This window comes from Alosa pseudoharengus, unplaced genomic scaffold (assembly GCF_046254945.1).
Source record: "Alosa pseudoharengus isolate Yale_2024_CS ecotype anadromous, Long Island Sound unplaced genomic scaffold, YU_APseudo_1.1 YU_APseudo_1.1_scf_4, whole genome shotgun sequence".
Taxonomy (NCBI): Eukaryota; Metazoa; Chordata; class Actinopteri; order Clupeiformes; family Clupeidae; genus Alosa; species Alosa pseudoharengus.
Window position 1 is genome coordinate 31,762,892 of NW_027468774.1, and position 14,087 is coordinate 31,776,978.

A 14,087-nucleotide genomic window follows, 5' to 3' on the forward strand; every position below is an offset into this window, starting at 1 on the left:
GAAATCATATGGGGGGCTACTCATTTAAAACAAACAAACCTTCACCACTTTTTTGTGAGGGTAGTCCTCCTAAATAATAGGCCTATGTGATTTTTACTTTTAATTTATCAATATTCTGTAGGCCTATAAGTCTTTATATATTAAGCAACTGTATTTTCATCTGATTCTTCAATACTTTAATAGCAGCAACACTACCAACATATTTGTTCAGTTTGTTCATTTCAAAGTTTGCATGGGGAATCTTATCTTAATTTTTTAACAACAAAAAAAACAATATTTTTGTGCAATTAATAATTTGGTTTACAATTTGTACCCAATTTATACCCACCCACCATTATGAATTCAGGGGTTGTTTAAGTTCTGATTTCAGTGGATTTCAGCGGTTTTAACATTTCAGTAGTAATCACCCACACCACCCTAACATATGAAGACTCCTTTTCAAGTTATTGCACACCTGAAATCTCTCCATGATCTGACAAAAAAAGTAATGCACAGTCCTGCTCAGTCAAGCATGCCGCAAAAGTTTCAGCGCTATTATATGGCAGTAGCCTACGGAGGAGAAAAGGCCTGTAAGCCAAAGCATGGGCGTATATTTAGGGTGGGACGCTCATGACTAGTCCTAACCAATATTTTAAGATGACAAAATTGTCCCCACCAATATTTTAGCGAAATATTTTAGCGACAGCCAGCACGACAGTACAAGAAATGGAGTAGATTCACTTCTGTATTGTGATATTCTGTATTGCCAACAGTCTGAAATAACAAAGGAAATCACCATTAAGGCACTGGTATCTTACAGCAAAAGAATTCCAATTACAGTTAAGCAAATACAAATATAATTTAGAGTCGCATAAATTCATAGACATATTCAATCCTAAACTATGGTGCATTTCCATACTCAGTAACATAAATAAAATACTATATATATATACTATATTATATTATGACTATATAATCTGGGCAAATTTAAAATGTAAGATATGCTTAGCTTCTGTTATCTGAGAAACAAAATTGGCATCTAGTGGTCAAACATTTATTTACGTTTAAACAATTGTTTTCGTCTGCACATATTTCTCTCCAGTCGGAGATGCTAGTTTAACTTTAGAGTACTATAAATAATGAAAGAGGCTATTGTCTATTGACAGTCATGTCAGTAAAAGTTAACTTTTCAGCATTGGGGGGGGGGGGGGGGGGGGTTTGGGGGATTGGATGTCCCCACCAAAGCTGAGACCAAACCTACGCCCTTGAGCCAAAGGAATTGTTTTTCAGTCCTTGAACAATCATGCAAGAACCGTATTTGACGAACATAGAATGGCCACAGAACATTTGCAAAGATATGCTTCCATTGGCTACACCAGACGTTTTTTCCCCTTTACTGTCTATGCGTGCGAGCAGCGTGTGCGCTCCGCTTCCGTTGTTGTTTAAAGATTGAATGGGAAACGGATTTGGAGCCAAAGGCTAAAATTTAACGCAGCTACAATTTGTAAGGTATCACCAATAGCAATTTAATGTTACAGATGTATGGCTACATACATTCTTAAAATGGTTCTGGTCTAGACTTAAACATCTATTGAAAACTTCACAATGGAGCGTGTTTTTAGAGCGTGATCTGCAGGCGACCTGAAGGCTATTTTTAGAAGGTGCGCTGGGGGCGCCTCATAGCCATTCCGCGGGCTACCTGGTGCCCGCTGTTGGAGACCACTGGCCTAGATCACGCCTACCTAGATCTCCTTTCAGGGAGATACTATTCTGGAACACCATCATTCATTAAAGTTTTCATCAGACTCCAAAAAGGGCCTGCCAATCAGCGATGAGAGAGGGTGAAGCCATAGGTTTGAAATCGATAGTGGCTGTAGTAAATGGTTAGCCTGGCGAGCCAGACCCACATTAAAATGTAGGGTCTGGGCACTCGCCGTTCGTAGCGCTCAGTCCGAGGGGCGGGATAATTTGTTGTCTTTCAAATTCCCTCTGCACGCAATAGGACAGCGCTATGAGTCCTATGCGTTTTCCCACCAGCGGAGCTAGTTGGCTAGAACTAAAAAAATCATAAAAAAATATATTTCATATACATCGTTCTGAACTGTATCTGAATTGTGTCTAAACCTCCCGTGCAGCTGGACAGACAACGAGCAAGCTATAGCGCGCGTACAGTAGCCTACAGTAATTGCGCCAACGTGCACTGGTATCCAAAGTGTTTTAGCAGATGGACGTTTCTTGGAAAGTCTCCCAAATAAAAAAAAACATACAGGCTAAAGAAAAATATGTTGATGTTTCAATAGCCTATTCTGGTTGTATGTGTGCAGTGTTTCGCTGGAGAGACAGGAGTCAGACAGCGCGTGTACGGCTTAACCAGATCTTGCGCAGCAATAATGAAAGTGTTTTAGCGGACAGAAGTGTGTTGCAGTCTCCCAAATAAAAAGGCATGACTCAAAGAAACGTGTTTCATGATATACAGTAGCCTATATACAAAAAAACGATTGGAAGTGGGAGCGAGCAGAGTAACTAGGCTAAATAAATGTTGAAATTAAGTGTTTGCAATTTATTCATAATCAAAAACAGATACAGGTGGGTTAAAGAGTGATACTAGAGTGATAAGAAGTCCTAGTGAATGCTTGATAAGTAGACTATAATACAGTAAATAAACAAATAAATAAATAATAAATAATTAAGTGAAATTATAACTCCATAGTACCACCACGAAATAAAAACTACTTTCACCCCTGGATTCAAGCAAAACCGTTGCAACTCTGCCATCAATCATGTTAAGCCCGCCTAACGACTCTATACACGATTTGATTGGCCTGATAGAAGTTTAATTTTTCGAGCTCACAAGCCAACGGAGAGTTGCTACACTAGCCCTGGCAGCAAATTTAAATTGCTGCCGCTAGGGTGTGTCTAGATTTCTAGGCTAGTAAATAGTAGTACCAATGCCTGCAAACATCAAAAATTGCATTTGGAAGAATGTGTACATTTATTTAAAGCAAAGGTAGGCCTACATACATTGTTTCCTGACTCCTGATTATTGTCAGTTTGTAAAGTTTAGGCAAAGTAGGAAGTAACTTTAGGAATCCCTGATCAATGTGATTAGTCGGCTGGACCAATGATTTCAAAGTTTTACACAAAGTCTACGCCTGTCACCATTCTAGTGTTGGAAAATTTTTCCAATCGAGAGTCTCCCGACTCTATTTACAAAGTAGGCTAAATGATTTTCCAGGAACATGCATGATGGATGCTAGATAAAAGATTACCAGAGTGTTTACGCAAAAACACAACCCCCCCCCCCACACACACACACTAAATGAAAATATAAAGTGCCCTCACAGTATGCAGAAAAGAAATCAAATCGAACGATTGTCTATTGAACTCACCTCAGATGATCCTTCTCCTTATACAAAATACTGTAGTTTCAGTCATGCTCATTTCCAATGTACATTATTGTACTATCCAGTATTCACACAGTTATGTTATTTTAATTCCTGAAATTGTATTGTGTTGCATGATTCTGGCATTTGAGTCAGTGGATCTGAGTGTCACTGAACTCAGGAACGACATGATCAATTTGTACCTGCTGTGCTCAAACAGCGGCAGACAGGTAAGTTACAGCACATATTAAATAGGCTTGGTATAACTACAAATACAACAGAACATACTTCACACATTCTTTCACATTTTTAAAAAGAAGTAAAAGAAAAGAGAGAGATACAGTACATGAATACACACATACAAGACAGGAAGAAAGAGAGACGGGGAAAGAAAGTGCTTCTCTTGAGATTTCCTGATTTCCAGACTCTGCCGGGACACTGGTTTCTCACTAGGAGACAAAAAAAAACATTTTTGTTGCATAAGGGGGCCTTTAAGAAAAATACATATTTTTTAGAAGTGCTTGGAATGTGCAATCTGCATACATGCCCACAGTGGCATGCATATACACCTGAGAAAGAAGGACAGAGAGAGGGACAGACAAAGAAAGATGCAGTGAGAGTGAGAGAGAGAAAGAGAGAGAGAGGGAGCTGTGCATAACCTGATTTGCATGTGCACAGAAAAATCCCAGAGAACATTGCCAAACATTACGTGAGGGGCCTAATTAGGCCTTTATCCAGTTAGCTTTTCGCTCCTGCATCAAGCAACACTATGGCACATTGCCCCAAGGCAGAGGCACTTAACCTATATCACTTCACTGAAATGGTAATTTGGCCGCAATAAAAACATCAGCCAACCAGGGAAATAACATTAAAACCTCCATCTTGTCAAGAGGGCTGATGTGAGGTGCTTGTGCATATTCTGCATGTCACATTATGTGCATCTGCAATCATACTCATCCGTCATTATACCCCTCATATTCACCCTCATTGTCCTTATAATTGCTATCTTCATCATCATCAAATATAGTTTGTCTATTTTCTACTTTAGCATATTGCAAACATCTTTTTCTGAGACAAGACAGACTAGACTAAAAACTAAATACTCCATCATTATCATTATCATCATTGTCATCACCATACTGATAATCACCATTATCACTATTTACCAGATCAATCTTGTCTCTTTTGCTCTGTCTATGGATTACGTTCTAGGATGAGTAAACCATTGAGAGAAATACTTTACATTCATTAACAGATGCTTTTCTGCAAGATTACTTACTTGTGAAATATACACAAACACAATGAAAAATACATAAAATATACTACAACTCAACTGAATGAAAAACAATACTAGTTGCATAAAAAAAAAATCGCCCTATGTTTCATTGTGAACCAGAGGGAGAACGGGCTATCCTAAAATGGTTTCAGCGCATACCAATGAATCTCTCTCTCTCTCTCTCTCTCTCTCTCTCTCTCTCTCTCTCTCTCTCTCTCTCTTTCTTTCTCCTCTTGTCCTTTCACACACTTTCTAATAGAGGTTGGCATGGCACACATTCAGTATGTCATTTGCCACAAAATACTTACTTGTTTAATACACTGTCGAGATGTACATGTTAAATCAGCACAGACCCAGATAGTGAGGCTTATTTTCATGACCATTCCCTCTCCCTATACACAAACACACAGACACACACACACACACACACGCACACACACACACACACACACACACAAATCCACTCCACCCCTCAACCCCTCAAGGACTTTCAACATAGAGAACCAACCCCTTATGCACAGCAGATTCAATAAAAACCTTTCTGCTGAATGTTTCCACCCAGCAGGAAGCAGAAGGGTGACAGTTTCTGTCAGCCAGCGCACGATCAGCTGAGGCCCTAGAGGTGATCTGTGTGACACGTCAACAAAAACAGACAGAGCCATTCAGATGTTCTTAAAGGGGCATTTTAGCGTTCCAGCCTGAATTTGGCTCCAAAGATGGATGTTGCATTTATAATAATAATAATAATAATATTATGCAGCGCATCTGTGACATATCACTAATTAGCTTCGGGACATGCTCATCCATATGTATGATTAATCAACCATATTGTAAACAAGGCAGTGGTTGCGACCTTTGCACTGCATCCTGGGATTAGGAGAAGATGAAGTACATATTGAGCTTCGAGTTAGTTCACTCACTCCTTGTTGTGAACTGACATTAAACAACTTTGTCAATGACATACAGCCATCAATGTAGGTTTACCTGTTTTTTTATATTGTGGTTTGAGGCTTGACCGGAATAGGCTTGACACTGTTTAATGTTTCGCCGCATCAATGCTCTAGAAAAGGCTTACTAATGCACATAATATCTTTACTCATGCTGCATAAAAATGCATTCCTTGACAACAGCAAACTGTAAACTACTGGAGGCATTAACAGAAACAGAAACACAGCAGGGACACTAATGACCTTGTAATGATGATGTATGTAATGTTCTGTATGGTTTGAAACATAATTTAATTGCAAATTGCAAATTGCCTCAGTCTTCAAAGCAGCATGAGAAGCAAATCATCAGTCTTCAGTCCCATGGCCAGTAGCAGCACCATGTATAGGCTGTACACACACACACACACACACACACACTGAAAGAAAATATAGAGTGTTCTCACAGCATGCAGAAAAGAAATCAGCAGAGTTAATTGTTCTGTGTATCATTGTTCTGTATTAAATGGAATGACATTTAGTGCTTAGATTAATCGTTCCATCTTTAACCCAAGCCTTTAACCTGATCTGATTATTTGCGTTGGGGACATTTTTATTTTACTGTAAGTCAAAGTCTGGTACACTTATTAAAAAGTAAAACATATTTCTTATCTTTTTCTATTTTTAATGCATTTTAATAGAATGACTTTCAGTAACACAGACTGTAGATTTGAGCAGTAATTATTTAATTAATTGATTTGTATTAATGTGTTGTGGGACCTTAGGCTTCGCAGAAATGGAAGTGAACTTCCCCACAAATACACTGCAGCACCTCACGCCCAGTTCACCAAAAATACTAAAAATTAGTTTTCACAAAAAAAAACCCTGTGGTCTTAGGTTAGCTATCCATTCAGCTTTAGCCCTTGCAAAAGTTTGCAGCCCTTGTGCCTGCCGTACTGTTGCAAACCCGTGGTGCAAACCACTCAGGAAACATCTATAACCTCTGTCATCAGCGGGACTGACATGATAGGACAGACTCTGTGTTGGTTCTGATGGATGAGATGTATGTATGAGTTATCATCCATTTGGGGGATACTGGAGTCCCACTTCAGTTTACATCATCCCTAATCTCTTATACCTGTGTGAAGGGAATGTTTTGTCTGGGGGGCTCTTCTTCTTGGCCTGTATGGGTTTTTGCAGGATCGTCACACAGCTATAACCTGGGCCTGTGCCCTCCACATGTTTACTGTGTGAGTGCTAGTGCACAGAGTCTGTTTTCACACAGAGCATGGCCACCAAATCCCCATCATCCTGTGGTGCTCTTTAGTGAAGTCTCTTGTTCTCCCCTCTCACTTTCTCTCTATCAGTCTCAATCTCACACTATACACACACACACACACACACACACATCCACCCACCCCTCCCCACTCACAGTCTCAATCACCTTCGCATACTCTGTAACTTTTACACAAACGTACTCACTTCTCTTGCATTCAAATCACTTTCTTTATCTCACAAAAACACCCACGTACAAACCTAATGCTCTCTCTCTCTTTCTCTCTCTCTCTCTCTCTCTCTCTCTCTCTCTCTCTCTCTCTCTCGCCCTCGCCATGTCTCTCTCACACACTCTTGCTCTTTTTCACACACCTGAGTCTTTCATTAGCAGCTTCTGCATGTACTCGTCTCCTGGCCCTGGAGTGATCCTGGGAGATGGATGTGTGACTTGAGTTTTGGCCACGGTGTGTGTGTGTGTGTGTGTGGGGGGGGGGGGGGGCACACACGCCTGACAGGGAGAGAGTGAGAGAGAGGGAGAAAGGGGAAAGAGAAAAGGAATGAGAGTGAACGAAGAAGAGAGAAACAGTTGGGGATAGAGGGAGATAGGGATAGAGGGCCCTATCTTGCACCCTGGCGCATGGCGTAAAACTCGTTTTCCACCCGCCGCAAAGTTTATTTTCTTATTTTGCCCGTTTATTTTTTAAACAATGCGCCCAGGGGTATGGCAATTAACAACCTAGGAAGTGGCCTGGCGCATTGTCTAAAAATCCCTTTTGTACACCACCTAAAATGCATTACGCCACTGACCAAGAGAAACCTGGTCAGAAGTCTATGGCGAGTTGTTTGTATGTTATTTTAAGAGCACATTGTCAACAGTCATATTGGCGGGTGCACAACACACCATCCTTCTATCCTCCATGAACGCGCAACAGCGCACATCCATGCAAAACTTTAGAAATTACACGATTAGGCTACTATGGGATACCTACTGGTAATTAGAATAAAGATATTACGAAATAAATCTCACAATGCATTTGCAAATTGGTAATGATGGTTAAAAGTGATTAGGTGAGAGTACAGCTGAAGACGCACTATCACAAGATATAAGCAACTCCTCTGCAGGATAAACTTTGTTTTAAACGTTGTTTTATTCAGTCATTTGAAAAATATTAGGGTAAGTGTTGCTTTTTCCAGCCTATGTTTTCGATGGTAACATTGTCAGTCAATAGTGAAAGTAACTTACTGCATATAACTGCCTTGTTGTTGACTGACACCATGGTAAAGTTAGTTTAACTTTGCCAATGAGTTCAAATAATAGACGAGTGCAAACGCGTAGAGGCTATGCTAGGTTTTAGTAAAGCAAAAAAAGGTTTAGTGGAATGACTGTTCCATACGGTCTCGCAAGCAGACTCTTAAGACTGATGCATTCTTTGACGTCGCGCTTTGCACCATTAAAGGGAATGACAGTCATTCTCATTGGTTTAAATGATGTTACGCCCCAAACACACCCATGGCTATGAACACCTTGTTGGGCCATGTGCTTGATGTTTGATAACGAAAACACTCCCAATGTGGACTGGACATCCTACTAAATTTGAATAAGCTTTTGACTAGTGACGATGCGCTTTAGACTGTCATGATAGGGCCCAGAAATAGATAGATGCAGAAAGAGAGAGAGAAAGGGTAAAAGAGGGAGAGGACACTTGTGAATGGAGGTTTTGACATTTTCTGCTCGAAGCAGAAGGCTGAAAGCTGGGTGCCGCCGCACAACAGCACAGAGCTGTGAAGAGCAGTGCAGCACAAGGACCTTTTAAATGCCACAGGAGGTGTGACAGAGGGGACACCGGTCCGGTGGATACACTACCACTTACCCGCACTGCATAGGTCTTGTGCACGCACACGCACACACACACACACACTAGATCATAGGCATCACATACACAGGCATACATACCCATCTACTCACCTAAAAATGTCACTGACTATACCAAAGATGTTATGCGCACGCACACACTCACACACACAAATGTCACTATTCACAAACACACATAAGCAAGCACAACTACTAACCTGCCCTGCTGCAGACGTCATGCACTCTCTTGAACACCCCCATATCCACCCAATCACACACACACACAGCCACACACATTGACACACACACAAACCCATAGGCTCAAACTTAAACTTACATTTTGCTTTATGCATTCACTCAAATGTGTGTGCACACAACACAATGGTGAATTTGCCATCCACTCATGATAACTGTTATTGTGGTTTGCACGGTGACATGTTTTCATGCTATGCTTGAGCACATGTTTATCTCCTGTGAACCATGACATTCCAGAATGTGTGCAGAATGAGATTTAAGGGAGAATGACACCACCACCTTCAAAACAGAACACGGGGCCAGACTAAATTCCCATGCATTAGACTGAATCAGACACCTTCTGGATACACACAGTTGGGAAGGTCTGATTTTTTGTGATCAATTATTTATTTATTTTCTTGCTATCATTATTTACACAGTTGAGAAGGTCTGATTAAAACCCACTGGCTTGATGAAGTCCTTCCTGCCCCAAACCCCAAGTCTCCCTGGTGTGCTTGTACCCTGGCATCTACTGGCGGGCATAATGCCAGACCCAATGTGCCAAATAGCATCATGTGTGCCAAATGACGCGAGGCGTTACCCATTGGCTCTCCTCTGTCCAGCTTTCACTGCTGTGCTCCTCACAGGATGGATACCCTACACCACTAGTGCAATACCAGCCACACAAACGGCACATTCAGAAACAAGCCACCACACAGCCGACCGATGTTTGTATTTCTTTTTTCTTTTTTTATTCATTGTTTTATTTGATTTTTGGTTGTGGTGCCTGAAGCAGCAAAGAGTTCAAATATGTCATTCTCCTTTCACAGCAAGTTGGTAGGAATCACATGAATGGCATGAAGAAGTCACAACACAAGTCTGCTCAGTGAAGAGAAAGGGAGATATGGAGAGGTGTCAGGACAGCGCCAGGGGAGAGAGGGCTGTGTGCAGTGGACAGGCGCTGGCCTTGTTGAACGTGCTGTGCTGCCCTGCTCCATTCTCTGTGCTGATCTCTGGACCAGGAACATATTTCTGGCAGGGCCAAAGCCCTGAGGTTGGTACCACTCACTCACAGGCACACACACACACACACACACACACACACACACACACAGACACACACACACACACACAGTCTCTCTTCCTTTTTCTCTCTCTCTCTCTCTCTCTCGGTCACACACACAGAGAGATAGAGAGAGAGAGAGAGAAAGGAAGAGAGAGAGCGAGAGAGTTCCTGGCAGGAGGAGACTCTCTCCAGACCTCTTCAGTGTAATCAGGAGGAAGGGAAATTATGTAGTTCATTCTCCATAAAACATCACAACGCACCACCTCACATCCACACAACAGCTCCTGGTCAGAAGCCCAGAGCAGGAGTCAGTTAAATGTTCACTATACAAACACCATTGTAAGGGGAGCAAAGAAAGTGTGGCTCATCTAGAAGAAAGAAGGTGATCTCAAGTTGAAAGGCAAGTCCTCCATACCACCCTAAGCATAGCAGAAATCTAGTAGCTTACAGTCTCTTACAGTAGTAACGAGACACATCTCCAAACTGGTGCCATACGGTGCCTATACATGTCAGATTTTTTTATGCCATGTTGTATTACTATGAACTTGCTTTTTAATTCAGATGTAATTTGTGAATATGTATGACATTAAATAATGAGTTTTGTTTGATCTTGTAATGTGTTTGATGTTTTGATTTGACATGCCTTTGATGTTACAATTGGGGTAATTGGGTCTAATTATCTACAGTGACGCAGAAACAGGACTAACATTTGAGATATATTGAAGAAAGGAAACGTGCAAAGCATACACATATTTTTAAGAAATTTAGAATGTGTTAGCAGGTTTCGGATATATCTAATGTCACTAAGTTGTCTAATACCTTATTTAGCGTATCCATGTTTGGAAATCATTTGCCCCCTGCACAGGTAAACAGGTAGAAGTGAGGAAAGTTGCATCACCATGTTAGAACCAGCCAACAGAGAGAGGCAAGTGTTCTGTAAACCGAAGACAAATACATACAAGAAGAGGTTTTCAATAAAATCAATCCTGCAAAAATCATCTTCTGGGCCATCATTCTTCACTATGTCAGAATGAACGTGGCCACAGGCAAAGATTCTTTAGAACTAGATGAACCTTCTCTACAGGCAAAAACAAAGGAAACTGAACTTTTGTCTCCTTTGATATTTATTTATCCTTTATTTTTGTTTTGGCAAATCAATAGCTCACTGATAAGGTGCAGCTGCAAGGTGTGCCAGACATTTCAAAATCAATTTACTCAAGTGGCACAGCCCTCTCATTCATTCCCCCCTGATCTCTCTCTCTCTCTCTCTCACACACACCATCTTTCTCTTCATCTGTCCTTCACACTGTTTTCCTCTCTCCTCTTTCTACTCACCTTCTCCCTATCTCCCTTGCCCTCCCTCTGTTTCTGTTTCTGCCACTGAGTAACTAAAGTTGTGTGATTTCTTTCTGACCAGTCTCGCACTCTTACAGTTGGTCTCTGACTGGACAGCACCATAGCATAACAATGAAAAATAATCAAGAATTAAGGACATTTTGACCCACACATCCACAAAACCGCCTCAGTTAATTAATCTATAATCAATAATCAATCGATGATGATAAATGGAGAACACGATGATAAAGCTTTCCTTCGATACCAACACCAAGACTGACTTCAGTGAGATATCAAACAAAATTATATCATACCCACATTTACATAAACTTTAAAGCATCCAGGCCAAAAATCTGTGAGAGAGCCTGTATTCATTATCTATTCTCGGCTGCCTCAAATTGCCTTGAAAACACATTTTCCTGCGGCTGCGCCAATCAATCTCTGAAGAGTTGTACAGAATTGAAGCAGACTGCGAGTAACCCCCAGAGATGACAACAAACTGGAGCCCGGCAGGCAGGCAGAACAGAGAGAAGCTGGCCAGAACAACGCACAAGTTACCCCCCCCCCCCCACACAATGCCCCCCCCCCAACCCCCAGATCCTCCTTTAATCTGGGCCCACTTTCCAGGACTAAAGAGTGTAATTATCCAAGCCATGGAGAGCGTTTTCAAAAGGGAAGCATGCTCTTGAGCTGCTTTCGAAATACTCTGCCACCATTTAGTAGCACACAATGGCACTGGGTGCTGGTGTTCTCCTCTGTGGGCAGAGGGCATGAAATCCTCCAGCAGACTGCCTGGGCAGGCACAGCTATTCACATTTGCTCAATAGCTTGTTAGTGCTGTCAAGCCATCATGACTTGGAATATCTGGAACACTTAATACACAAACTGTTTTTTTAATTACTTAATGACTACTATTTTCTCAGTTGTGCCTTGTGACTTCTGATTGAAACAAGCTGTATGTAAGACATATGGTTTTAATTCTGGCATGTATTCTTAGAAGAACCAGTACAAGAACCTTAATACCTCATCAGGAATCCTTTTGTCCCTTATGTTCCAGATAGCTCATTTTATTATTCCATGTACTCCTCTGTATGATTGTGTTGGCCTTGTATGTGATGCCAATAAAGCACTTTGCATGTGAATTCATTTCCAGATAACCTCTTGTGAAATTTTTAATTTTTACCATTGGGCATTCTTTGAGGAATGGTAATGTGTGTGCATATGTTAACAAGCCAACAAACTCTAACAGGCTCTTGATAGCAGATATTTTCTGAGTACACGTCCCCGGTATGCTTGTTGCTCATCCCCAGCAGAAAACAGACTCCATGCTTGGGTGAAAATAGCTTGTGTGAAAATACAGCACTCAAGGAGGTTCAGCGTCAAAGCCAAAGTGTGTTTGCCAGCACAGATGCAGGGATTAACAAGTACAAATAAACTGGTGGCCAATGCAAACCAGCGGTGCTGTTTGTGTGCAGATGGGAGAATCAGTCATGTAAATATGTCCCTTACCATGACCCTGTGAACCCCCGGAATGCTAAAGCAAGATGTGGCTTGCTGGTGTCACCATCACAGTCATGTTGGAGACCATCACAGACAGTCAGCCCGACTCAAGGAGATGCCAAACTATTAAGAGTGTACCCCTGGCAACTAGCTCGTAACAAGTCTATGGAAAATATTTGTGTTGCCCAGATGAAAACCCCTAACCTGGGTATGTGTGATAACGTGGAAATCAGTATGTATGTACGAGCTAGAGATGAACGAGTGACCCGAGGACACCAGCTTATCTGTACATCTCCGACCCACTCGCTCTTGGCCTCCTGGTGGCAGCCAGCTCAAACTCCCCAAACTCTGTGTAATTCAGTTCAATAAGCAGGGAAATCCCCACCACAAACGTAAGATGAACACAAAGGGCCCGAAACAAAGTAAATCCGCAAGGAGGAAGGTCTCAAGTCCCTTCGCTAAATGCTGAACAACCGGCAGATCGTTGAGTGTTGGGTCCAGCATGCATCCAATGTCTCCAGTGTCCAACCTCCTCGCCATTCTCTTGGTGAGTGTGTGGATGTGTGTGTGTTTGCCTCTGTGTGTGTGGGATGTGTTTCTGTGTGTGTGTGTGTTCACTCATGACTGAGTGAGTTTATCTGACAGTGTGAGTGTATGTGTGTGTGTGTGACAGCATTGCCTTTTTTCTACATTTCAACATCAACATCTCATCTGGGGGCTTGAGTGTGTGTACTGTATGTGTGTGTGTGGGTGTGAAAAGAAGATTCGGATGACACTGTCCATGAAGGAAACTGTAGGGAGCGATGTGGTTCAGGGTAGAGTGAGTGTGTGGTGAGCAGGCAGAGTATCAGTCAGGAGGCTCACTGGTATGGAGTGATTACACAAAGATGGCAGGTTTCGGTGCAACATCAGTTGCTTTTATTTGAGTTTTTAATTGATTTGTTTTTGATTTTGTTCTTTATTATTACAGTAAGAACAGTAACTTAAAACTTGAAAAAGTTTGCCAAGGGTGGCTGCCCATTTTTCGTAACAAAATAACCCAGGCAGTCTCATCTAGGATATAGCACAGGTTGAAGTCAACGTCAAGTTGGTTCTATTTACGGAGGTGAATGTGTGTGTGTGTAAACATCTCATAGATGAGACTACCTGGGTTATTTTGTTTCGATATTATATATAAAACACATGGGGCCCAGGGGCCCAAGAGGTCAGGGGGCCCTGAAGACCAAGCCTTTGCATGGAATCATTGCCTCAATATCAACAAATC